Source organism: Pongo abelii, chromosome 1 (genome assembly GCF_028885655.2).
Source record: "Pongo abelii isolate AG06213 chromosome 1, NHGRI_mPonAbe1-v2.0_pri, whole genome shotgun sequence".
Taxonomy (NCBI): Eukaryota; Metazoa; Chordata; class Mammalia; order Primates; family Hominidae; genus Pongo; species Pongo abelii.
Genome location: NC_071985.2, coordinates 46,705,411 through 46,732,617, shown reverse-complemented (window position 1 = coordinate 46,732,617; position 27,207 = coordinate 46,705,411). Strand labels below are relative to the sequence as shown.

General features: G+C 49.5%; 2 pseudogenes; one reads left to right on the top strand and one right to left on the bottom strand.

Moving 5' to 3' along the window:
• Nucleotides 1-3,069: 3,069 nt before the first annotated feature.
• Nucleotides 3,070-25,131, bottom strand: LOC100443790 (tubulin alpha chain-like; annotated as a pseudogene).
• Nucleotides 24,912-27,207, top strand: part of LOC129048366 (uncharacterized) — a 15,709-nt pseudogene continuing 13,413 nt past the window's right edge.

Here is a 27,207-nt window from a genome sequence, read left to right as displayed (position 1 = left end):
TGCCTGTAATTCCAGCACTTTGGGAGGCTGAGGTGGGTGGATCACGAGGTCAGGAGTTCGAGACCGGCCTGACCAACATGGTGAAACCCCATCTCTACTAAAAATACAAAAATTAGCGGGCATGGTGGGGCACGCCTGTAATCCCAGCTACTCAGGAGGCTGAGGCAGGAGAATAGCTTGAACCTGGAAGACAGAGGTTGCAGTGAGCAGAGATCACGCCACTGCACTCCAGCCTGGGGGACAGAGCAAGAGTCTGTCTCAAAAAAAAAGGAAAAAAAAAAAAAAGGCAACTGACTCAGAGGCAGCTCCACCCCCAGGCCCTCAGGCTCTTCATCCACTCTCCTTAGCCTGAAGTCTGTGGCATTCACAGTCCTCCCCAGCTCCACTTGACTCAGCAACTGCTCTTAGTCCAGCAGAGGAATCAGGAGCTGACTTTCCTCCTTGCTCCTCCATATCAAAACTCAAAATTCCGGTCACTTGCATCTTCCTTCTTGACTCCCTTTCATGAGACCAGAGAATGCATGGCCTGTTTACCATGTCACCTCAGTTTCTAGTTTGGGGCTGTTGTGTAGATGGATCACTTGCCTATTAGTAAACCTCCTGAGGATGGCTCCCATCCCTCCCTGTTAGGCAAAGAGCAGAGCCTCTTGAATCCAAAGGCTTGAGCACAGGTCCAAGTCCAGCACTGTCCCAGTTGTTAAGGCTTTTGACAAATCAATTACTGAACCAGTTTCCCCATCAGTAAAATAGAATACCACTTCACAGAAGGGTGGAAATCAGGAGGTACACAAATTACGGTGTTCGACACTGCTAAGCACTCTATCTGTGCAGCTCAATGTGATAGACTGTACTTCATTTTCCATGTGGGGTAACTGAGGCATGGAGGGGTTACACATGCGGCTCGCTCACACCACCATTAAAGTAGTCTGAACTCAGGCAAGCTCCCCCAGGAGACCCAAGCCCTTTCCTAACTGCCAGGCTTGCTCTGTTCTCTTAAAGTCAGGGGCAGAAAAGGTGCTCAGTAGTTTCAGATTATTTTGATTCAAATTTGGCCGGGTGTGGTGGCTCATGCCTGTAATCTCAGCACTTTGGGAGGCAGAGGTGGGTGGATCACAAGGTCAGGAGATTGAGACCATCCTGGCTAACAAGGTGAAACCCCGCCTCTACTAAAAATACAAAAAATTAGCTGGGCGTGGTGGCGGGCGCCTGTAGTCCCAGCTACTCAGGAGGCTGAGGCAGGAGAATGGCGTGAACCCGGGAGGCGGAGCTTGCAGTGAGCCGAGATAGCGCCACTGCACTCCAGCCTGGGCGACAGTGCGAGACTCTGTCTCAAAAACAAACAAACAAACAAACAAATTCACCAAGGCAGCTAGGGAGGTTTGTTTCCTGGAGCTCACTTGGAGCTTGTAGAAGTACGTGCTGATGTCACAAACAGGGATGTAGAAACTAAATTTAGAGATTCCTCTTCTCCCTCCTGTATTAACAAGTGAACTAGCTGGGCGTGGTGGCTCATGCCTGTAATCCCAGCACTTTGGGAGGCCGAGGCAGGCGGATCACAAGGTCAGGAGTTCAAGACCACCCTGGCCAATATGGTGAAGCCCAGTCTCTACTAAAAATATAAAAATCAGCTGGGCATGGCGGCGGGCGCCTGTAATCCCAGCTACTTGGGAGGCTGAGGCAGGAGAATTGCTTGAACCCGGGAGGTGGAGGTTGCAGTGAGCTGAGATCATACCACTGCACTCTAGCCTGGGTAACAGAGCGAGACTCCTAAAAAAAAATAATAAAATAAAATAAAACAAATGAACTCCCACCTTGTTCTTGCAAGGGAGGACAAGAAATTACAGTGTAATGATGAGACAAGAAGAAATTACTGTGTTCAAAAGAGGTGAAGGAACTTGAGTCCCTAACACTATTTCAAATTTCTTTGTTTTTTTTTTTTTTTTTTTTTTTTTGAGACAGAGTCTCACTCTGTCACCCAGGCTGGAGTGCAGGGTGCAATCTCGGCTCACTGCAAGCTCCACCTCCCGGGTTCACGCCATTCTCCTGCCTCAGCTTCCGGAGTAGCTGGGACTACAGATGCCTGCCACCACGCCCGGCTATTTTTTGTATTTTTAGTAGAGACGGGGTTTCACTGTGTTAGCCAGGATGGTCTCAATCTCCTGACCTCGTGATCCGCCCACCTCAGCCTCCCAAAGTGCTGGGATTACAGGCGTGAGCCACCGCACCCGGCCTTATTTCAAATTTCTTAACCTCGGCAAGTTAGCAAACAATTTTTGTCTTTTTTTTTCTTTTGAGACATAGTTTCGCTCTTGTCGCCCAGGCTGGAGAGCAGTGGCCCATTCTTGGCTCATTGCAACCTCTACCTCCCGGGTTCAAGCTACTCTCCTGCCTCAGCCTCCCAAGTAGCTGGGATTACAGGCATGTGCCACCACGCCCAGCTAATTTTGTATTTTTAGTAGAGATGGGGTTTTGCCATATTGGTCAGGCTGGTCTCGAATTCCTGACCTCAGATAATCCGCCTGCCTTGGCCTCCCAGAGTGCTGGGATTACAGGCGTGAGCCACTGTGCCTGGTCATTTCTTCATTTTTTAAAGCTATTGGGCTATGAATGTCAGAATGAGGAACCTTTTTTTTTTTTTTTTGAGATGGAGTTTCGCTCTTGTTGCCCAGGCTGGAGTGCAATGGCATGATCTCGGCTCACTGCAACTTCGGCCTCCCGGGTTCAAGCAATTCTCTTGCCTCAGCCTCCTGAGTAGCTGGGATTACAGGCATGCACCACCACGTCCGGCTAATTTGGTATTTTCAGTAGAGATGGGGTTTCTCTGTGTTGGTCAGGCTGGCCTCGAACTCCTGACCTCAGGTAATCCACCCGCCTCAGCTTCCCAAAGTGCTGGGATTATAGGCATGAGCCACTGTGCCCGGCCGAGCAATCTTTTTTAAAGCTATATTTTGTTTGGGCCATGAATGTCAGATTGAGGAACCTTTTTTAAAGTATGCACCAACACAGTTTTACTGCATTCTTGTTTCCTTAAATGTCTGAGGCTCCTAGGGCAGTGGTTCTCAACTCTGGCTGCACATTTGCCTCACTTAGGAAGATTTTTACTTACTTATTAATTAATTAATTTTTTTTTTTTTTGAGACAGAGTCTTGCTTTGTCTCCCAGGCTGGAGGGCAATGGTCTGATCACTGATCACTGCAGCCTCAACTTCCCAGGCTCCAGCGATCCTCCCACCTCAGCCTCTTGAGTACCTAGGACTACAGGTAAGCATCACCATGCCCAGCTTATTTTTTCTATTTTGTGTAGAGATGGTATCTCACTATGTGGCCCAGGCTGGTCTCGAACTCCTGGGCCCAAGTGATCCTCCCGCCTTGGCCTCTCAGTGTTGGGATTACAGGTGTGAGCAACTGCACCAGCCTAGGCTAATGGAAATGTTCTGAGCATGTTTAAAGAAGGCTAAACTCTAATGTTCACTGGGTATATTAAATTGACTTATGATCAGTTTATTAGGATGCAACCCATCATAAGTCGAGGAGCAACTGTATTTGTTAAGAGCTTCCCATGTTATTCTAATATGCAGGCAGAACGGAGAAGCGCTGACCTAGAACCGGTATTCTCAGTGTGGTCTCAGCCAGCATTAGCATTGCCTGGGAACTTGTTAGAAATGAAAATAATCAGGCCTCACCCCAGATCTCCTGAAACTCAAGGGGTAGGACCGGTAATCTGAGTTTACAACTCCTCCAGGGGGTTCTAGTATAGGCTAAAGAACTCTTATGGAGGCACTCAATTTTAAAGCAGAAAATAATCAAAAAGGGTGTCTTACCTAAGTCTGTCCTTTTGTTCTCTGGGAAAAGGAGGGAGAGTTAAACAGCTTCCCAACATGTTCTTGGCATAGTCAGACCTAGAAGTTGGGTTTTGCTCCCCACATGCAGTCCCCTCCTCCGTTGTCCTGTCCACTCTTGCACAGCCTTGTGTCAGACAGTCCACAAAGGATACAATTCCTACCACCCTGTACATGCCTGTTACCTTTCCCATCAAGAGGCAGACTTGATTTCTCCCTGTTAGTTCACTAGGGTGGCTGCAGCAAAGTGCCACAGACTGGGCAGCTTAAAACAACCAAAATGGGCCGGGCACAGTGGCTCACGCCTGTAATCCCAGCACTTTGAGAGGCTGAGGCGGGCAGATCATGAGGTCAGGAGATCGAGACCATCCTGGTTAACAAGGTGAAACCCCGTCTCTACTAAAAATACAAAAATTAGCTGGGCATGGTGGCGGGTGCCTGTAGTTCCAGCTACTCGGGAGGCTGAGGCAGGAGAATGGTGTGAACCCGGGAGGCGGAGCTTGCAGTGAGCCGAGATAGTGCCACTGCACTCCAGCCTGGGCAACAGAGTGAGACTCCGTCTCAAAAACAAAACAAAACAAAACAAAACAAAAACAACCAAAATGTATTGTCTTATGGTTCTGGAGGCCAGAAGTCTGAGATCAAGGTGTCAGCAGGGCTGTTTCCTCTAAAGGCACTAAGGAAGGATCTGTTCCGGGCTTCTTTCCTAGCACCTGCTAGCTGTGGCAACATAATGCCAATCTTCACACAGCCTCCTGCCTGCCTGTGTGTATATATGTTGAAATGTCTCCATTATAAAGGACCCCAGTCATATTGGATGAGGGATCCACCCTACTCCAGTAGGACCTCATCTTCATTAATCAAACCTGCAATTACTTTATTTCCAATTAAGGTCACATTCTGAGATACTGGGGGTTAGGAGTTCAAAATTCAGTGTTGGGAAGACACAACATTGTGTCTCCCAGTGAATGTGGACCTTAAGGCCTAAGTCTTTTTCTTGAGACAGGGTCTCATTCTGTCACCCGGGCTGGACTGCAGTGGCATGATCTCGGTTCACTGCAACCTCTGCCTCCCAGGCTCAAGCAATCCTCCTGCCTCAGCCTCCCGAGTAGCTGGGATTACAGGTATGCACCACTACACCTGGCTAATGTTTTGTAGAGACAATGTTTCGCCATGTTGGCCAGGCTGGTCTCAAACTCCTGAGCTCAAGCAATCCGCGTGCCTCAGCCTCCAAAAGTGCTGAGATTACAGTCGTGAGCCGCTGCTTCTGGCCAAGGCTGAGGTCTTAAGAGGCCTCACAGCTTGTTTTTTCTCTCTGGAAGTCAACTGCCATGTAAAGAAGTCCAGCTACACTGCTGGAGAAAAAAGCCCTGTAGGATAAGGGCTAAGGAGAAAGCAAGGGAGGCCCCCGGCCATGCCAGCTGAGACGTAAGATGTGCGAGTGTGGCCATATTTAGTTCTTGAGTGGCCCCAGTCAACTCCACAGAGAGGGTGCACCGCCACCAAGCCCTCCCACAAACTACAGAAATGTGAGTGAATCAATGGCGGTTGTTTGAAGCCACTAAGTTTTGGGGTAGTCTGTTACATAGCAAGACATAACTGTAACATGCCTCACACAGCACAGGGCCTTCGTAATTTATTCTCGATTCCTTCTGTTGGAAACCCTTCTGTCAGAGGCCAATGGCTGCCTATCACTCAGATAAAATATTTGGGTCTCACTGCTAGCGGAGTGGCTGGGAATGAGGACAAAGTTGTGCTTGTATTTAATGAGTGGCACCCTCTGACCTACCTAAAAGCTTCTGAGAGCTCGGGTGAGAAGCTGGGCCCCTGGCATGAGCAGGGGAGGGGGCAGAGAGGTACTGAGGGGCGCTTTGTGCGGGTGGGCTTACAGCCAGAGCTTGGGCGCACAGAGCCAATTGTGTGGGCTCCAGGACACTGGAACCTCGGGGGGTAAGAGGAGGAATACAAGTAGCGAGAGGCCTTGGCTAGGGGAAAATTGGAATAATTAACCATTGAGAACGAGCGTCTTCAAAAGAGCTTAATTTTGGGGAAATGAAGAGCTACAGAGAAGCACAAAGAAGTGATTACTTAGAATAGGAACAGAGGATTATTATATGGAGACCAGTGATGGAAGAGAAAGTGCTTAAATACATAAAGCCCCTTTTCCTCCCCCATGATGGGTTATGGTCCCAATCATATTGATAATAGCGAACACTGATGACCACTTACTGTGTCCCAGGTACTATTCTAAGCACTGTCTATTTAATCCTCAAGATGACCCTGAAGGGGGTACTACTGTTCTAGTCTCATTTTATAGATCAGGAAACAGGCCAGTAACACGACCAAGGCCACACAGTTATGAGGTGGCAAAGCTGGGATTCAAATCCAGGTATTCTGGCTTCAGAGTCTGTGTTCTTCATTACCTGTGCTGCTCTGTCTTTTTCTTTCTTTCTTTCTTTTCTTTTTTTTTGAGACACAGTCTTGCTCTGTCACCCAGGCTGGAGTGCAGTGGCACGATCTCGGCTCACTGCAACCTCCATCTCCTGGGTTCAAGCGATTCTCCTGCCTCAGCCTCCCAGATAGCTGGGATTACAGGTGCCTGCCACCATGTCAGCTAATTTTTGTATTTTTAGTAGAGATGGGGTTTCACCATGTTGGACCAGGCTGGTATCGAACTCCTCAGGTGATCTGTCCACCTCGGCCTCCCAAAGTGCTGGGATTACAGGCGTGAGCCACCATGCCTGGCCTGCTCTGTCCTTTCTAAGGCCAGCACTGTCTCATCACACCTCTACAGAGCCTTAATCACAGCAATTAGACATGGCTTGTGCTGGGGCTGGTAAAATCCACTCCAAGGGGCCCAGCCTTCAGGGTTGGGGACTATTTTGTAGTGTGATGCTCTGGAACAAGATGACCACATGGGCGAGGCGCTGCCGCAGAAAATCCTCCATGGGCCTGTCTACTACTTTTCTGATAGCCTGGATGCAGCTCCTCCCAGAATAGGCACTCACAACCCTTTAAGAACCTGCCCAGACTTGATGAGGGATTAAAAAAAAAATCAGACTCCAGATCGGCAAGACAGGATAGGATGTGGGAGGGATGCCTACACCTAAGACACCCTTATCTTTTTTCCATTTCTTCCCAGTTGCTGGGTTCCACATAGAGACATGTGCTGGTCGTGGTGGGGGTGGAGGGTGTTATTTTTATTATTATTATTTTTTGAGACAGAGTTTCACTCTTGTTGCCCAGGCTGGAGTGCAATGGCGCGATCTCAGCTCCCCACAACCTCTGCCTCCCGGGTTCAAGCAATTTCCTGCCTCAGCCTCCTGAGTAGCTGGGATTACAGCGCCACCACCATGCCTAATTTTGAATTTTCAGTAGAGACAGGGTTCCTCCATGTTGGTCAGGCTGGTCTCGAACTCTCAACCTCAGGTGATCTGCCCACCTCGGCCTCCCAAAGTGCTGGGATTACAGGCATGAGCCACCATGCCTGGCCGAGTGTGTTCTTAACTGGAGGTTTAGTCCAAGTTCCTGAATTTATAAACAAAGACAGCATCCAGAAGAATTACTTGACAAGGTCTCTACCCCTCCCCCAAGTGAGAGAGGGGGTCATCTCTTTTCCCAGGGCTGATATACCGCACTGTCTTTCTTCCCGAAGACTGAGGACTGGGGAGGGGTGGGGAAAGGAAGCACGTGCTGTCAGCTTCCGCATTCTTCCCGTCCGCAAGGGAATTCCATACAGCCTCATTAGCTGAGTCCTGCCACATTCTTTTGAGCAGGTGTTCAAGTCCCCGGTGAAGCCAGCATCAACAGCCCCCCAGCCTGCTCCTCAGGCTGCCCAGAGTGCCCCAGGAAGTACGCAGAGACAGTCCCAGCTCGACACCCTGAACTTTCACTAGGATTTGGTTTCTAACTTTGTTCCCTCTCTCCCTGGCCAATGAGCCAGCTTCACTGTGAGAATGAGAGATATGAGAATCATCTACATTTATTACCATCCCTTGGATTCTAATTCCCAGACATCTAAGGCTTTCAGTGGTCACCGTCTTTCTCCCACCATAAGTTGGGGCTCCAACTCCTATCTCCCTGCCTCCCAGTGGGTTCAACCGAGCTCAGTACCCCAGTATGCACGGGATGGGGGACCAGGACTGCGTGGCATGTGATTAACACACACCCTGCCCTCAAAGTCTTACGCACTGGGGGAGTCCCTTCCTCTCACTCTTTGGCACGAATCTTTCACTTTGGTCAGAAGATTCCTGTTCCATGGACACACAGCCTACCTGTGTTGAGTTTTCATCTCTTTTCCACCACTCTGCCTTTCACCTTAAGCCCCAGCATTAGGGAGCCTGTTACAGTTCTGAGATAGTATGCTGTTCCCCCCGCCTTGTTCCTTCCTGGTCTGTCTGGCCAACTAACTCAGCCTCCAAAATCCACCGCCATTTACCACAGGTCTGCCCTGCTTCTGGACTTTAGTCACATTTCTCCACATATTTGTCATGTTATATTGTGATTTATTTAGAGCTTCCCCTTCCTAACTTTGTCCTCTTCCAAGCTTAGACTCAGAGGCCAAGTAGGTTTCATGCTCCGTGTGCTGGGGACTCTCGGCCCCATCAGGGCTCGGAAGCAGGTGAGAAAGTGCATGCTCCTGATGGAACTGGGGGCTAGCCTTCACCTGCTTTATCTTACTACTTATTGGTACATTGTCTTTTCAGGGAAATGAAAAGGCCTTCAGTGTGTTTGGAAGATCTTGTTTTAGAAGACCTTATTTTGGCTGGGTGCAGTGGCTCAGGCTTGTAATCCCAGCACTTTGGGAGGCCGAGGCGGGTGGATCACCTGAGGTCAGGAGTTTGAGACCAGCCTGGCCAACATGGCGAAACCCTGTCTCTACTAAAAATACAAAAATTAGCTGGGCATGGTGGCAGGCGCCTAAAATCCCAGCTACTTGGGAGGCTGAGGCAGGAGAATAGCTTGAACCTGGGAGGCTGAGGCAGCAGTGAGCTGAGATCGTGCCATTGCACTCCAGCCTGGGCAACAGAGCAAGACTCAGTCTCAAAAAAAAAAAAAAAAAAAAGTAAAATGAGGTCATAAGGGTAGATTCTAATCCAATAGGACTGATGGCCTTCTAAGAGGAGGCAATAAGGACAGAGGCCAGAGATAGCCATCTGCAAGCCAAAGAGAGAGGCCTCAGAAGAAACTAACCTGCCAACACATCTCGACCTTGGACTTCTAGCCTCCCAAGTGTGAGGCACATTTCTGTTGTTTAAGACACCTCATGTGTGGTGCTTTGTTATGGCAACCTCAGCAGACTAATACAACATCTAAAACTGAATTCTTCTCCAAGCCTAAATAGGAAACATGGGAGGGAGAACATCTCATGCTGTCCAAGCAGCAAGTCACCCATGACCCTTCTCCCTGTGTGCCATGTCAACTGGTCACTAAGCGCTGTGACCCAACCCTTTAACTCTTCCCTCCTCCATCTCACTGCTCTGGTCCAAGCATTGGTTTTTCACCTTGATTACTACAACAGCCACTATCCCTCTACTGTACTGTGCCCAGAAATCTATCCTTCTTGCAACTGTCAAGCAATCCTTTAAGGCAAGATTTCTTTTCTTTTTTTTTTTTTTTTTTTGAGACGGAGTTTCACTCTTGTTGCCCAGGCTGGAGTGCAATGGCGCAATCTCAGCTCACTGTAACCTCTGCCTCCTGGGTTCAAGTGATTCTCCTGCCTCAGCCTCCTGAGTAGCTGGGATTACAGGCATGTCCCAACAGGGCCAGCTAATTTTTTTTTTTTTTTGAGACAGAGTCTCGCTGTCTTGCCCAGGCTGGAGTGCAGTGGCGCGATCTCAGCTGACTGCAAGCTCCGCCTCCCGGGTTCAGGCCATTCTCCTGCCTCAGCCTCCCAAGTAGCTGGAACTACAGGTGCCCACCACCACGCCCGGCTAATTTTTTGTATTTTTAGTAGAGCTGGGGTTTCACCGTGTTAGCCAGGATGGTCTCGATCTCCTGACCTCGTGATCCACCTGCCTTGGCCTCCCAAAGTGCTGGCATTACAGGCATGAGCCACTGTGCCCAGCCATGGCCAGCTAATTTTTAAATATTTTTAGTAGAGATGAGGTTTCTCCATGTTGGTCAGGCTGGTCTCGAACTCCCGACCTCAGGTGATCTGCCCACCTCGGCCTCCCAAAGTGCTGGGATTACAGGCATGAGTCACCGCGCCTGGCCTAAGATTTCTTAATCTCAGCAGTATTGACATTTCTGGCAGGATAATTCTTTGTGGCGTGGGCATGTCTGTTCTGTGCTTTGTAGGACTGAGCCACAACCCTGGTCTCTATATGCGACATGCCAGATCCCCCCTACCCGCAGTTGCAACAGTCAAAAACGTCTCTAAACATTGCCAAATGTCCGCTGGAGGGCAAAAGTGTCCCAGGTTGAGAACCACTGCTTTAAGGATGGGTTATCTCTGAATGCAGGCACCTGAATGCCACTAAACATTTTATACAGGAGAAAGTTCAAATTTCTTTGCTCCCCACAACGGCCCCTAACATCTAGAATAATCCATGGCTCATAGTAGGTGCTCAATAAATATTTGAAAAAGAAATCCAAACCAAGGTCATTCAGCCCTGTACCTTTTTCTCTAGTTCCTTCCTCTGTTCCAAATTCCAGCTACAAGCTAGTCAAGATCACCCAAATATAACATGCTTGCGTTTTCCATATTTTTTCCTGTAACAGTCTCTGCCTTGAACCCTGCCCTGTACCCCAACTCACTGTCAGTATCTGGTGCAAGTGCCAGTCCTCCTGGAAAGCTCCCCTCGTCTTGCCTGAGGCTTCCTGTGGCCTCCAGGCACTGTGCATATGTCTCACCCACTCTACTGAGCTTTAAGCAGACGGAAGACAGAAAAAGAGCAGCTTCCTCACTGCAGGTGGGTGTACTAGTGCAGGACACTGAACGCCTAGAAGCAGCAAGATGAGTCACATCACAGAATCTCAGTTCTGAAGGTGGGGATACAGGGTAGAGCTGAGAATAGCACAAGTCTTCATGAGGGAAAAGTTAGGGCCCAAGACCCTTTCACTTTATACAAGCAGAAAACTAACGCATCCAACAGAAAACAAGTTTACACCCTGGGACAGTCAAATCTAAAACTCTGGCCTCAGGTACAGTGCAGACTGTAGGTGAGGAACCAGACTCAAAGCCAGGCAGAACTTACTGACAGTCTGCACTACAGAGACAAACAAACAGTCAAGGTCTCCTGTCCCATCTATGCGTTCTTGGAGGTCAGAAACTGTTGGATTTCTAATAGGTACCGGGCACTTTGGAGGTGCCCTGTCTTCTCTTAGGCCACTTCCCCTTAGTTTTCAGTTCTGCATCACCAAAGTAACCACCCTCCACTCCAAGGACTCCATGGAGCCAGCTGAGCATGGGGACCTGGGTCTTAGGGCAGTTATAAATGGAAGCCTATGGGACCTGCAGGAAGTCATCTAGGTTTAGATCTTGTTATGGCCAAGACTGGGACTAGAGTCTATCTGTCACATCCTCCAGTAACAACATCCGTGAGAAAGCCAGCCCAGGAAAGGCAATGCTTACCCATGCTCATGCTTCAAGTAGAATAGAGTTGACCATTGCACAATATGGGTTTGAGAGGCATGGGTCCACTTAGATGTGGCTTTTTCAATAAAAGTTGCATTGAGCCCAGGAAAGGCAATGCTTACCCATGCTCATGCTTCAAGTAGAATAGAGTTGACCGTTGCACAATATGGGTTTGAGAGGCATGGGTCCACTTAGATGTGGCTTTTTCAATAAAAGTTGCATTGAGTGTGCCTGCCTTCCCTTTTACCTCTTCAACCCTCTTTTGCCTCTGCCACCCCTGAGATAGCAAGAACTCCTCCTCTTCCTCCTCAAGGTAAAGATGAGGATGAAGACCTTTATAATGATCCATTTCCACTTAATGAACAGTAAATATATTTTCTCTTCTTTTTCTCTAGCTTACTTTCTTATAAGAATGTGATATATAATACATTAATAATGTGTTAATTGGTTGTTTATATTATTGGTAAGGCTTCCAGTGAATGGTAGGTTATTAGTTAAGTTTTGGGGCAGACAAAAGTTATATGTGGATTTGACTGCACAGGGTCAGCATCCCAACCCCTGTGTTGTTCAGTGGTCAACTGTGCTTGTTAAGACTCCAAGAGTCTCTCAGTTTCAGGTCACAACCCCAAAGCAAGAATTTCCTCTTCTCCATCCTCACCCTATCAGAGGTTCCATAGTTTGAAAGGAACCCCGGCAAGGCTCTCCCAAGGGACTGGGCCCTATCTGGGGCTTGGAGGTGGGGAGGTGGGAGTTAAGGTCAGGCAAAGACTGAACAAAAACCCTTCCTGTTTATTTCAAAAGTGCAAAAAGAGGGATGGGTCATAGCTGAGAACATGACTTACCTTCCATTCTACCTGGGGGCCAGAAGAGGTATGGCAGCTGCTAGCTTATCCAAATAAATCATCGAGCTTGCTACCCCCAGCTTTAACTGACTCATTCTATCTGGTATCTCATCACAGGAGAGTGCTCAGGGTTAGGAGTCCAACCCTCACTGGATGTTCACCTTCCTGTGGCCTGGGGCATGTGCTCGGGGAGGGGTGGTCTCTCTGCATGATGGATTGAACTGCTAATATGTATGAATTCATGGGCCCAGTGAGAGGAAGAGAAGGAAAGAAAACATCAGCTCACTGGTTTCTGGGTGAAGATGCCGGCAGAGCAGACCAGGGGCATCTGCCAAACATCAACAGATCCAGATCCATTAACAGGCACTTTAATTAATTAATTAATTATTTTTTGGAGACAGAGTTTTGCTCTTGTTGCCCAAGCTGGAGTGCAATGGTGCAATCTTGGCTCACTGCATGCTCCGCCTCCTGGGTTCAAGCGATTCTCCTGCCTCAGCCTCCTGAGTAGCTGAAATTACAGGCATGCGCCACCACGCCCGGCTAATGTTTTGTATTTTTAGTAGAGACGGGGTTTCACCATGTTGGCCAGGCTGGTCTCGAACTCCTGACCTCAGGTGATCCACCCGCCTCGGCCTCCCAAAGTGCTGGGATTACAGGCGTGAGCCACCACGTCTGGCAACAGGCACTTTAATAGAGCAGGTTTCTCCAACCTCTTTCCCTTCCTTCTGTGCCCTTATTTCACCTCTACCCAGTACTAGAGGAACCAGTAGGTTAGCAGTCTCCTAGGAATAGCTTTGGAGAAAGACTCTGGAGTAAAATGGAAAAAATCAACCGCTATAGCAAGGGAGACTTGTGTTGCTTACACCAAAGAAAGGGGGCACAAGTAAGGACACACACCCATGTCAGAGCCACGCTATTAGCGAATTAAGACAAATGAACACAGTAGGTTGAGGCCCTTGTCTTTTGGGGACTATGGGGACTGAGGGAAAGGGGGAATACAGCCAAGCAGAAGACTATCAGACCTCTCTGCTCAGAAATGCAAATACACAGGAAGATGCTAAAAAAGGAAGAGGCCCAACACGTGGGGACCGACCAGCACACAAGGCCACAGCCCCTCTGGACCTAAGCATGCAGTTCCATGGTAGGGGCAGTCTGTGACCCTGGGCACTATGCTGTAGGCTCTGGGATTCCATCCTTTTGGCAAATACCCTCCCAGAGATCAAGGAGCAAGGCTCACAGATACTGGGAATAAGTCTCTAGATTAACGCTAGTAACCAGTTTCCTGAAGCCAAAGCAAGGCCATAGATGACATTTAGACAGCCCCAAGGCTCACTGTGCTTAAGAGAGCAAACACATGCTAGAATTGTGTCCAAAAACCAGAGTAGGTAGTTCCAGGCCAAGAGTATGGGTGGCCCTCGCCTTTCTGGCAGGGGCTGGGTTAGGTTCTGCTCAGTGGCCTTGCCAGGAACAGAGCCTGGCTCCATGGAGATTCTCTGTGGTTTAAGAGTACATAAGCTTGCAACCTCTCCTGGCTGAGGGGACTTTAAGCACATTATTTAAAAGCAGCCTGGCCAGGCGAGGTTAGCTCATGCCTGTGATCCCTGCACTTTGGGAGGCTGAGGCGGGTGGATCACCCGAGATCAGGGGTGTGAGACCAGCCTGGCCAACATAGTGAAACCCCACCTCTACTAAAAATACAAAAATTAGCCAGGCATGGTGGCGCATGCCTGTAATCCCAGCTATTCAGGAGGCTGAGGCAGAAGAATTGCTTGAACCTGGAAGGCACAGGTTGCAGTGAGCTGAGATCACGCCACTGCATGCCAGCCCGGGAGAGAGAGTGAGACTCTGTCTCAAAAAAGAAAAAAAAAAAAAAATAGCTGGGCGTGGTGGCTCACGCCTGTAATCCTAGCACTTTGGGAGGGTGAGGAGGGCAGACTGCCTGAGCTCAGGAGTTCAAGACCAGCTTGGGCAACATGGTGAAACCCTGTCTCCACTAAAATACAAAAAATTAGCCAGGCGTGGCAGTGTGCGCCCATAGTCCCAGCTACTCGGGAGGCTGAGGCGGGAGAATCGCTTGAACCCAGAAGGCGGAGGTTGCAGTGAGCTGAGATCGTGCCACTGCACTCCAGCCTGGGCAACAGAGTGAGACTCCGTCTCCAAAAAAATTAAAAAATAAAAAATAATAAAATAATAATAAAAGCAGCCTCCTTGAACCTGGACTGTTCTAGAAGGGGCTATTTGTTTAGTCATTAGCTACTGCCAGAACCTTTTACTAATACATTGATCTCTGAAACCACATGTGAGCAGATATGGCTATGCTTCTGGAACAATAGTTCCTAATTTCCTCATTAGGAACTCCGTTGAGAATAAGAGGTATGGATCTTCTTGCCTAAAAATCTCATAGGCACTTTTAAGATTTACTTCATAGCCAGGCATGAGGTAGTGCCTGTAGGCTACCACATGGGGAGCTGAGGCAGGAGGATGGCTTGAGCCCAGGAGTCCAAGGCTGTAGCATGCTGTGACCACATCTGTGAGAATAACCACTACATTCCAGCGTGTGCAACACAGCGAGACCCTGTCCCTTAAAGTAAGTTGTTTCATATCTTCATAGTCCTAGGCTGGAGACCACTGTTTTTTTTTGGAATCCTATTTCTTGGACCCTGCATTTGTAAGGCATCAGGACAGAGCCCTCAAGTCTAAGATGGCTGCTGCGGAGAGGCCTGTGAAGGCCACCTCTACTGCCCTCTCTTGGCCATCAGATGGGAGGAGTGGTTACAAGTGCTTGATTCCTTGTGGCACTGAAGTCCTGCAGCTTCTGTCCCAGAATGCTGGGGGCAGATAAACTTACGGCAGCTTTCATCAGAATCTCTAGAAAGCTTACTCTTCCTCGAACTGGGCTGGAGACAAGGGGGTACACATAGGGACCCCTGTGAAGTCGAAGTACTACAGCCTGGGTGCTGAGCCGGCGAAGATGGGTCAGGGTGGTCCGCTCACACAGGAGGGAAGCAGTACCAATCCTCCACTAGACATGCCCTGGCTGGAGGCCCTAGCAGCAGAGGCCACCCTGCCCTTTAACTTAGAAAGACATTAAAGGAAGCTGAGAAGCTTAAAGATGGCCCACTGCCTGGGCAGAATTCCAGAGTTCCATATCACTTGCAACATCCATTGTATTTGTAGGGGTCAGGGAATAGTGGAATGAGATACACACACAACTGCGGTGCAAGAGACCAGGTGTTACAGGTGCCAGGACCCCTAGAACTCCTCATGCTCATCCTTGCTGTCCAAAGATTCTGTGCCTACTTCATAATCCTTCTCTAGGGCAGCCAGGTCCTCTCGGGCCCAGAGAGCTCCCCTTCCTCCATGCCCTCGTCCACATAACAGTGCATAAATGCCCGTTTGGCATACATCAGGTCAAACTTTTGGTTGAGGCGGGCCCAGGCCTCGGTGATGGCTGTGGTATTGTTTAGCATGCAGACTGCCCGCTGCACCTTGGCTACGGCACCCCCGGGCACCACTGTGGGGGACTGGTAGTTGATGTCAACCTGAGAAAAAACAAAGAAGTATAAGCGCCTGGTTCTGTGTTTCCTGGAAGGGTCTGTACGGGGATCCGCGGAACTAGGGAAGAGGCATTTGTCAACTTGTAAGAAACAAAGATAGAGGAAGATGATCACCACCACAAGGAAACAAACAAGTCTAGAATGAGAGAGCTTCTGCAAGACAAGACTAGTGCCTTCAAAGTCAGTCAAGAAAAAGGGGGCCGGGTGCAGTGGCTCACGCTTGTAATCCCAGCACTTTGGCAGGCCGAGGCGGGTGGATCACCTGAGGTCAGGAGTTCAAGACCAGCCTGGCCAACATGGCGAAACCCCGACTCTACTAAAAATATAAAAAAATTAGCCAGCCTGGTGGCAGGCGCCTGTAACCCCAGCTACTCGGGAGGCTGAGGCAGGAGAATCGCTTGAACCCAGGAGGCGGAGCTTGCAGTGAACCGAGATCGCGCCATTGCACTCCAGCCTGGGGGATAAGAGTGAGACTTCGTCTCAAAAAAAAAAAATAAAAAGGGCGGACTCTTATGCTAAGAGACAAATAAGCATAATGCCTGCTCGTTGACTAGATCATGACTGAAAAACTGACAATAAAAAACATTGGGGGCCGGGCACAGTGGCTCACACCTGTAATCCCAACACTTTGGAAGGCTGAGGCAGGCAGATCACTTTGAGGTCAGGAGTTCGAGACCATCCTAGCCAACATGGCGAAACCCCATCTCTACTAAAAATACAAAAAATTAGCTAGGCATGGTGGTGCATGCCTGTAATCCCAGTGACTCAGGAGGCTGAGACAAGAGAATCGTCTGAACCCTGGAGGTGGAGGTTGCAGTGAGCCAAGATGGCACCACTGCACTCCATTCTGGGCAACAGAACAAGACTCCATCTTACCCCACCGCCACCCCCCCAAAAAAGTAGTGCGTTTAAATGGGTCAGTAAGGCAAAAATAAAGGAAACAGACCTAGATGTTAAATCAAGGGAGTGGCTATACGGGTGTTAAATGAACTAGTATCCCTACTTTCCTGTAGCTTAGAAAACTAAGTTTAAAAAGTGTTAAACTTAGGGAAGATCTCCAATTAGACCTACTTTAACCATTTGTCTACCCAGAATATGTTGTTTTATTTTTTAAAAAACAGGGTCTCGCTCTGTTGCTGAGGCTGGAGTGCGGGGGTGCAATCATAGCTCACTGCAGCCTAAACCTCCTGGACCCAGGTGATCCTCCCACCTCAGCCTTCTGAGTAGCTAGAACTATAAGCATACACTAGCACGACTGGCTAATTTTTAAAAATATTTTGTACAGATGGAGTCTCACATTGCCCAGGCTGGTCTCAAACTCCTGGGCTCAAGCCATCCTCCCACCTCTGCCTCCCAAAGTGCTGGATTGCAGGCCTGAATCACTGCACCCAGCCCAGAATATATAATACATTTTAGTGTTTCTCATCCTCAAAAAAGAAAAAGAAAAAAAAAAAAAGGTCAACTTCCCATTAGTGTCTCTAGGGACAACAAGCTGACCATGTCCTAAAGGCAGCCTACTGTTCCCTTAAGCAGCTAAAGATCTTCCTAATATGGAGGCAGCAACAGTCTGTTTCCCAGATATCCTACCCCTCATTTCCATTTCTGAGCTACAGGACAACTCTTCCACACTAGCAAGCAGCTATTATTCCTGCCTCTCCTTCCGTTGTGGTCATGTCCACAGCAGTGTCACGGGGCAGGAAAGCTATATATGTTTTCTTTTTTTATTTTATTTTTTTTGAGACGGAGTCTTGCTCTATTGCCCAGGCTGGAGTGCAGTGGCGCGATCTTGGGTCACTGCAAGCTCCGCCTCCCAGGTTCATGCCATTCTCCTGCCTCAGCCTCCCCCAGCAGCTGGGACTACAGGGGCATGCCGCCACGCCTGGCTAATTTTTTTTCGTATTTTTAGTAGAGACGGGGTTTCACCGTGTTAGCCAGGATGGTCTCGATCATCTCCTGACCTTGTGATCCGCCCACCTCGGCCTCCCAAAGTGAGCCACTGCGCCCGGCCGCTATATATGTTTTCTAATGCCACAGCTGCCATATTTAATCTTTCTGGAGTCTTACCTCACAACAAAACCCATAAAGCAAACTAGGTCATATGCCCAGCACCCTGGGAAGGTCAACTGATAACAGGGTGGGGCATAAATGAGTGCTTCTTCCTCATTACTGCAAAAGGAAGAGAACGCATCCACAGACGCAGAACACAAGAAGCCTCTGACCTTCTCATCCGCACTTTCCCCATCATCTGATAATGGGCCTCTCTGGCTTCTGAAAGCCTTCCCTTCTGAGCAGGAGCCTATAGCACGGGTTATGTCCCTAGCACAAGTGATGAGGAGGCCATTCTCCCCATGTGACTGGCAGCCCCAGGGAACGCCTTTTTACCAGGCTAAGTAAAATGAAATTGATACTTTCCTTTCAACAAGGCGATCTTTCAAGTAGAACCCACCCTGGCTTACAGTCCAAAGGCCTGGCTTCTAGACCAGCTGAGATCTATCCAGTTAAAGGCATCCTCTAGCAGGGCACAGTGGCTCACACCTGTAACACTTTGGGAGGCCACTGTAGGTGGATCACCCATGTGCAGGAGTCTGAGACCAACCCGGGCAATATGGTGAAGCCCCACCTCTCCAAAAAATACAAAGTTAGCAGGGTGTGATGGCACAAACCTGTGGTCCCAGCTACTGAGAAGGCTGACGCAGGAGGACTGCTTGAGCGCAGGAGGTCGAGGCTGCAGTGAGCCATGATGATGCCAGTGTACTCCAGCCTGGGTGACAGTGAGATCCTGTGCATTTGTTCCTCACACCTGCCCTGCAGGAAGCTCCCTTCTCAGCAGGTACACAGGCCATGTGCTAACTGCCCTTTACCCCCACTTGCCTTGAAACCTGTGGGACACCAGTCTGCAAAACAAATATTCGCTTGGTTTTAATGGTGGTGATGGTGGCATTCTCATCCTTGGGCACCACTTCTCCATGGTAGAGCAGGCAGCAGGCCATGTACTTGCCGTGGCGAGTGTCACACTTGGCCATCTGATTGGAGGGCTCAAAGTAGGCACTGGTGATCTCTGCCACTGAGAGGTGCTCATGGTAGGCTTTCTCAGCTGAGATAATAGGTGAGTAGGTCACCAGGGGAAAGTGGATGCGAGGGTAGGGCACCAGATTGGTCTGGAACTCTGTAAGGTCCATGCTGAGGGCACCATCAAACACAAGGAAGCAGTGATGGAGGACACAATCTGGCTGATGAGGCAGTTCAGGTTGGTATAGGTAGGGCGCAGGTTGTGGCAGCAGAGCTCATAGATGGCCTCATTGTCTACCATGAAGGCAGTCTGAGTGCTCCAGGGTGGTGTGGGTGGTCAAGATGGAGTTATAGGGTTCTACAACTGTCATGGACACTTGGGGGACTGGCTAGATAGCAAATTCCAACTTGAACTTCTTGCCATAGTCAACAGAAAGCCGCTCCATCACCAGGAAGGTAAAGCCTAAGCCAGTGCCATCCCCAAAACTATGGAAGATCAAGAAGCTCTGAAGCCTGGTGCACTGGTCTGTCTGGAGTAGGAGATAACATCGTTAAGGATGTAGATGCCATGTCACCTGTCCCAACCCTCTTCTCCTGAGGAAACTTCTGTGTTGAAAGCTACTATTACCAACTACACTTGCATTCACTTCTGTATTTTAGAAAGACTTTGAAGTATAGTTTACACTTAAGTGTGTGCATCTTTTGGACGTACAATGAATGATTTGACATGCATAGACACCTATATAACCAAACCAACAGAGATACAGAAATTCCCATCACCCCGAGAAAGTTCCCTTGTGTCCTTTTGCTTCACCTCCATAGAGGTAAAAAAAGATCACCTGTCCAGGTGTGGTGGTTCACGCCTGTAATCCCAGCACTTTGGCTTACCAAAGTGCTGGGATGGCAACACCCCAACTCTACAAAAACACACAAAAAGTATCTGGGTGTTGCAGTGTGCACCTGTAGTCCCAGCTACTCAGGAGGCTGAGGCGGGAGGACTGTTTGAACCCAGGAGGTGGAGGTTGCAGTGAGCTGTGACTGCACCACTAGTGGCACTCCAGCCTAGGCGACAGAGCAACTCTCTCAAAAAAGAAAAAAAAAAAAAAAAAGATCACCTACAGGAGGCTTGGAGTTCCTAGGGAAAAGATGACTTGGAAAGGCAGTGTTGTGCATATGCAATGGTAGGGATGAGGCAGGACAGAGGATTTGCAGTCAGAGAGCCAGGCCCTCTCTGTTTTGTTGCCCTGCCCCCTAGTTACAGCAGAGTGGGAGTGGTGGTGGCATCCTGTTGAACATACAGATTAGCAGGCCTCACCTCAGACTGGAACCCAGGAACCCGCAGCTTTAACAAGTACTCCACGCGATTCTGATACAGCTGTTTCTTGGGTAAGAAAATCATCAGTCTATACCAGACATATGGTAGTGACAGTATAAAAGAAGTCTAACCCTAGGAGGTATTTTATTTTCATTCTTGAGGAAGGGAGCACAGAATCCTACTCCTCAGGTCACTTCCAAGTCCTCAGTCTCTACTGAGCAGCAGGGAGTATGTCCAGGCAATCCCTCTACAGCAACAGGGCCAAAGTCCTGGCTCACAGGCAGCCTCATTCGTGGTTCTCAATGCCTCGGATAGGGGAAGGGTGAACTGGAGAAATGGTTGAGTGCTAAATAGGAGCCCCTCCCACCTGGACAGATCTGCATAGGAGTCTAAGAACAACAAGCTGAGCTGCTGTAGAGATGGATCAAAGGTCAAAGAAGGCTTGGATCAGACAGACCTGGCAAAGTGAGGAACAACCAGGGCAGAAGCTTGAGTCCACAAACTCAAGGCAGAGTAGGTTATTCAGGTTTCCAACCCTAGATCCGTACCCAGGACAGAAAACACATATCCCCTTAGGAGAAGCTGAGTGGACTTGACAGGCCAGAGGAATGATGTCAGGTACGAGCACAGGCTGTGGTTGCCTCCGAGCCAGGAAGAGGGTTAAGGATGCAATGACCTCCTGTAGGTGCCAGAGGCCTGCTCATCAGTTTTCAGATTCGCTCCAGCACCAAATCGATGATCTCCTTCCCCGCAGTGTAGTGGCCACGGGCATAGTTGTTGGCAGCATCTTCCACGCCAGATATCAGCTGTTCAGGGTGGAAGAGCTGCCTATAAATGTCAGTTCTTACCCCATCTTGAGGGGAAGAAAGAACAAAGGTAAAACAAGCTGGTTCATTCCCCAAGGGAATGCCAGACACCAGAACCTTTGCTGCTAAGCCTCCCCAGGTACAACTGCTCAACAGAGTGATGATGCATGGCATCCCAGAGGCCCCCACTTCTTTTTCTTTTCTTTTCCTTTTTTTTTTTTTTTTGAGATGGAGTTTCACTCTGTTGCCCAGGCTGGAGTGCAATCGCGCGATCTTGGCTCACCACAGCCTCCGTCTCCCGGGTTCAAGCAATTCTCCTGCCTCAGCCTCCCGACCAGAGACCCACTTCTAAGGCCGGGTCCTGCCTGGGCTTGAGATGGGGAAAGCAGGTGGCACCTTCAGTGGTCCCTTCCCTCTGATCACAGCCACTTCATTGTGCTAGGTGAGGAATCAGAGTGGTGTTAAGGAGAATCTCACTTCACTTTCGAATGGGGTAAGAATACAGACTAATGTAAATTTTCACCATGGAAAAAGAAAAGAAAAAAAAAGAATACACACTAATGAAGAAACCCAGTCCACCATTTAACATCTAAAATAACAGCTTTAAAAAATGGAGGAGGTAGAATTGTCATGATTAGGAAACTGAGGAGATCCAGATGCAGAAGGGAGGAAGCAGGAAAGCCTCCGGAAGCCAGCAACAGCCAAGTTCACATAGGCCCGCGTCCTACGTGGGGGCCTATTTCAGTTAAGGCTAAGCAGGAGGCCAGTATGAATGTTCTTGGCTCCCTGCTTCTTACGCAATGGGCCACCCTCAAGAGTCTGAGGACAGGGAAAAGCAAGTTTGAAATTTCTGCTTTTACATCTGCTCCTTTCTGCAGTCTGCATTCTAAGCCTGATCCCTGACTCCTATCTGGCAGTTTCCTGGCAGAGCTGTGCGAATGATCTTCCTCTCAATACAGGAAGCCCCCAGGACCCCTTCTGAGAACACAGTCTAGACAAAAGCAATAGACTTCAGACTTCAATGCTGTTCATGGCAGAAGACTGCTTCCATCTCAAGTATTTTCCCCTTAAGCAGAGCTCCCATCTGACATTGGCGCTAACAAAAACTATGGCCTGGGGGAAGGAGCCCCCACTCCTCTGTCTACTCACCTATGACAGCAGGCTCCAGGTCCACAGACAGCCCAGGACACATGCCTGCCAGGCTGGGTCTCCCTGAAGAAGGTGTTGAAGGAGTCATCACTGCTCCCCAGGGCCTTGTGGCTGGGCATGGTGCCACTGGGCTGGATGTCGTGCTCCAGGCAGTACAGCTCCCAGCAGGCATTGCCCATCTGCACTCCGGCCTGGCCCACATGGATGGAGATGCACTCACACTGCGAGGGTGAGCAGAGGAATATGCCCTGAGTGGTGTGGAGTGAAAGGTGGGGACTTGAAAAGCCTTCCCTGGGAGCACCCCTTGTCTTTCCTCCCTGAAGGCTGAAGCTTAGTGTTACCTAGTCCAAAGTTCAGATGACTGGCAGGGTGCAGTGGCTCATGCCTATAATCCCAGCACTCTGGGAGGCCAAGGCAGGCAGATCACCTGAGGTGAGGAGTTCGAGATTATCCTGGCCAACATAGTGAAATCCCGTCTCTACTAAAAATACAAAATTAGCCGGGCGTGGTGGTGGGCGCCTGTAGTCCCAGCTACTCAGGAGGCTGAGGCAGGAGAATCACTTGAACCCGGGAGGCAGAGGTTGCAGTGAGCCGAGATCACAACACTGCACTACAGCCTAGGTGACAGAGCAAGACTCCATCTCAAAAAAAAAAGCAAAAGCAAACCAAAGAACCAAAGTCCAGAAGACTCGGTTCTCTTTCCAAGTCTTCCCATATTTTAAGCCAAACCACCTTCAGGCCCTCATTTTCCTTCATTCACTCAGAGCTTAAGAAGGTGGTTATGCCTAGGTCTCTGGGGCAGGAACTAGAGAAAGCCAAAACCAAATAGCCAAATCCCACTGCACAGTGTCCTCCCTGCTGTTTGGGGTGCCTTGGGAAAGCTCAGAGTCCTGTATTCCAAGACAGGCCCACCAAGAGCTTCTAGATTCAAGCACTGGGGCCTAGAAAAGGAGGTCTCCCATGGGCAGCAACTGTCTCCCCCACATCCCAAAAGGGCAGAAGACTAAGTTCAGACCTGTGGATCAACTGAGGAAGCAGCCTTGGAGTTAGAGCTAGCCTTCTGAAAGCTCACCCACAAACTCCCCTTTTGGGGGGACAGGCACCTACTCTAGACACCTGTCCCTGCCAACTGCAGTACAGGCAAGCTAATCCAAGCCAGTACTCCTTCATTAAGCGTCGCAGCGGAGACCAGAAGACCCACCCCACCTTTCGACTCTTTTCACTCAGGTAACTCCTATAATGGATAAACCCTCCCTCCCATCTTCTGGTCCTTCACCCAACCCACAGTCTAGGGCACCAATTTAAAAGGGCCGAGCACCTCCCAGATGTAGAAGGGATCTTCTAGGGTGACAGTAGGCAACAGTTTAACAGTCTTAGGAACTACCCTCTAAGACAGCCTCAGAGCCTTTAAGGGGGCTCAGAGCGAGGCGGGGATCAAGAGGTTTCCGGGGGGTACAGGGACCTCTGTGTACCCACCCCAAGTTCTCAGGTTTTTTTTTTTTTTTTTTGCTTTGATTTTTTTGAGACGGAGTTTCGCTCTTGTTGCCCAGGCTAGAGTGCAATGGCGGGATTTCCGCTCAACGCAACCTCAGTCTCCCAGGTTCAAGCGATTCTCCTGCCTCAGCCTCCCGAGTAGCTGGGACTACAGGCATGCGCCACCATGGCTGGCCAATTTTGTATTTTTAGTAGAGACGGGTTTCTCCATGTTGGTCAGGCTGGTCTCGAACTCCCGACCTCAGGTGGTCCGCCCGCCTTGGCCTCCCAAAGTGCTGGGATTACAGGCGTGAGCCACCCGCGCCTGGCCAGGCAAGTTCTCAGTTTTAACAGAGGGACCTCAAGTCCTTGGGCACCAAACAGGAGAAAAGTGGAGTCAAGAACATTCTTTTCAAGGCCCCAAGAGCTTACAAGAATCCCTAGTCAAGTATCGGGCCAAAGGGCGAGGACCTCTACCTCTGGCCAGAGTCGGGAGCCCAAGACAAAGACATTCAGGGGAACAGGTTTTGAACTGGAGAAACCTGTTAGAGCTTCCCAATCATCCTGGGCCTTGCCTCCTGCGCGGGAGTGTGATCTCAGAGGGAGGCGGGGACCGCAGCTACAAGCGGGCACCTCTTCGTCCAGGACCGCAGCGGGAGAAATACGGGGCGGGCCCTAGATCCCCTCCAGGCTCCAGAGCGCAGAGCCGCAGAGCCGACTCCGCTGCCCGACCTTGCGCGAAGCGCACAAGCGACCCCACCACGTTCTCGCCCACGCTTTACCGCTCGCCAGCCTCCCTAGTCCCGCAGCGCTTCTGGGGAGCTCAGAACGTTTCTAGCTCGCACCGCCTCCCGTAGGGGCAGCAGGGTAGAAAAGTGGTGCCGGGACTCCTCGGGCGTCCCCGGGCTTTCTGCAGAGCCCACCTTCGCCCTGAACGCCCAAACACCCCTAGCAGCCCCGCGCAGCCCACCCCACACCCTGGACTGCCGGGGCGCCCTTCCTTTTTGCGCTGCGGGCCCTTCCCACCGACCCCCCGTGCGCCCCCGGCATCCTCCCCATCGTGCGACACCCTCCCCCGCACAGCATGCCGCACCATGGTTGATCCAGTAGTTGAAGGTGGAGGGTCGCTGACTGCAGACACAACACGGGTCTCAAGCAACACCACGAATCCCAACGCGCGGTTACTGGCGTGGCCTTATAAATGTTCGGAGGGCCGCCGGTTGTGTCTCCTGGCGGGGACTCCCATTGGGTCGCAGCTGGACAGAGGCCGTCCCCCGCGCGACTCTCACTGGGCCAGGCCCCCACCGAGGCCCGCCCCTCTCTCCGTTATTGGCCGGCCGCTTACGAAACATTCCCGCCGCAGCGGGTCATTGGGCAGTTTGTAAAGCCAAACGGAGGCAGAGTCTCGGGCGTCCGCGTCTTCCCGGCCGGCTCGACCCTCTTCTCTGTTGGGGTGAGTGCTAGGTCTACGAGGTGGAATCTTTGGGGGAAACACCTTCGTTCTGTTTTAGTTTTAGGACTTTACACCGGTGACACCGCTGACCTGATTCGAAAAGTGTGTCGGCCTTGGAGGAGGGTGTATACTTAAGTTCAGCAACCACTACAGAAGGAAAGATGCTGTGATGAGAACCGACTGCTGGGAGTTTCCAGAGCGGGATAAGATGCGGCTGGGGTGGGTAGGATAGGCAGACAGGCATGGGAAAGGACATTGCAGGCGCCGGTAGTTGACGTTTACTTTCCTTTTGACCGGAGCAACTGCTCAGGTTCAGGTGACTCAGATTCCCGCAAGAGCAAGGGGTCTGGGCTGGCCAAAGCAGACTGAGGGCGGCCTGTGGGGTGGAGGTGAAAAGGAGGCGTGGGGCCTTCAATGTTAGGCTGGAGAGCTTGCGTATAATTTCCCTGGCATATAATTTCAAACCATGGAGGGGTTTTGAGCAGAGGAGTGATGTGATCACTGCAGCATTCTGAGTAGTACTTAGATGTTACTTGTGCATTATTTTTTTCCAGTGGTGGTTTCATATTGTTCCATGCTAAAGAACATTCACATACTTTTCCCTTTTTCCAAACTTTTCCTTAGTTGAAATGTTTTACTGCGAAATATCTAAGTGTAACAAATTAGCCCCTTTCTTTTTGGGAGGGTTAATTGGTGTTTGGTTTATCAAATGACTGGCCACCCCACCCAATGATTACCCTTAGTATTTGTGAGGCACATCCCAGAGGAACCCAAAGCATCGCCATCTCCTATTCATCCCCACTTCCCAGTGGACAGGTGATTGCATCTAGTTTGTATAGAATCAGGCTTGGAGACTTGAATTACCTGAGGAAAATCTGCAGCTGATATGACTTTGTGCTGATAGAACTCAGGAAGACCCTGTCACTGGCCAGTGTGACATCAGACCAGCTGTCCCCTGGATGCCTGCACCCATTTTTACACAAGACTCTAGCCATGTCATTCAAAACTGTCCTGAAATGTTTTGAAACGAAATGCCTGTTCAGGTGACTCAAGAAGGTTTAAGTCCAGAGTGCAGAGGTTAACTTCAAAGTCTGAAAAGTATTCTTTGGTCTCAATCCTTGTTAATGGGCTCCATGAGGCTGCCAGCTCTAAAGTAGGTGCCTCTGGTTAGGGGACAAGGTGAGAGAATGTGGGCAAACATCCAAATAAGTGCTTTGAAACCTCATGTATATAAAGAGTTAAGACACGGCTATTCATTGGCTGTCACTACCCCTAGCAAAACAACTCAAATGTTGCAGGCAGGCCTATCAATGATTAAAATAAAGCTACCTGGTAATAAACTCAAAACATCATAAACTCAACACTATCATCTCTTGCTTTCCTCACCTCATGAAGCACTCATTCCACCTGCTGGTAGAGTCAGCCAGTTAAAAACGTCTTTCCATTCCTGAGTTGACTCTAACCCAGGGATTATAAATACATTTGAAACAGTGACATTCAGTGTTATTTATGGAAGTTACACAATCCCCCATCCCCGCCATTGGCAGTATACTTCTTTACATCAAACTGATTAAAACTAATCCTCTTATAAGCTGTTTGGAGTTATTTCTATTATCCAGACTGCCTTCTAGCTTAGAGTTTTATTCCTAACTTTTCCTCCTCCTCTACTCTATATCACCCTACTCAACTCCTTTGCCATCACAGGCACACCATTTTCACACATCTCTTCAGGAATTTGTTCCTGGAAAAAGGGGTCCAATCCAGACCCCAAGAGAGGGTTCTTGGATCTCACACAGGAAGGAATTCAAGGCGAGTCACAGAGTGCACAAGGCGTCCTCAGAAAGCAAGAGGAGGAACGTGCCATCCCTGTTTTAAACTCTTCTTATGTAGGGGTCTTAACCATGTTAAAGCTAAGTTATGTCTACATGCTGGTGGGCTGACAGCATGACAATTTAGGAGTTTGTTGATTGAAAGAAAGTTATCCTTGGCATTTGAGTGTGTAAGTACCTCAAAGCATGATTATAACTATCTTAAAACCATATATTGTTACTCAATGTCAGGACATCTGGACATTCTGCTGTCATAGGAGTTTGTCCTCGCAGGTATTACTAAACTGCTTCCTTAGCCAAAACATCTTATGGCCACGGGTGGTGACTGGCAAGGAATATGCCTTGCTGGTTTTAGAC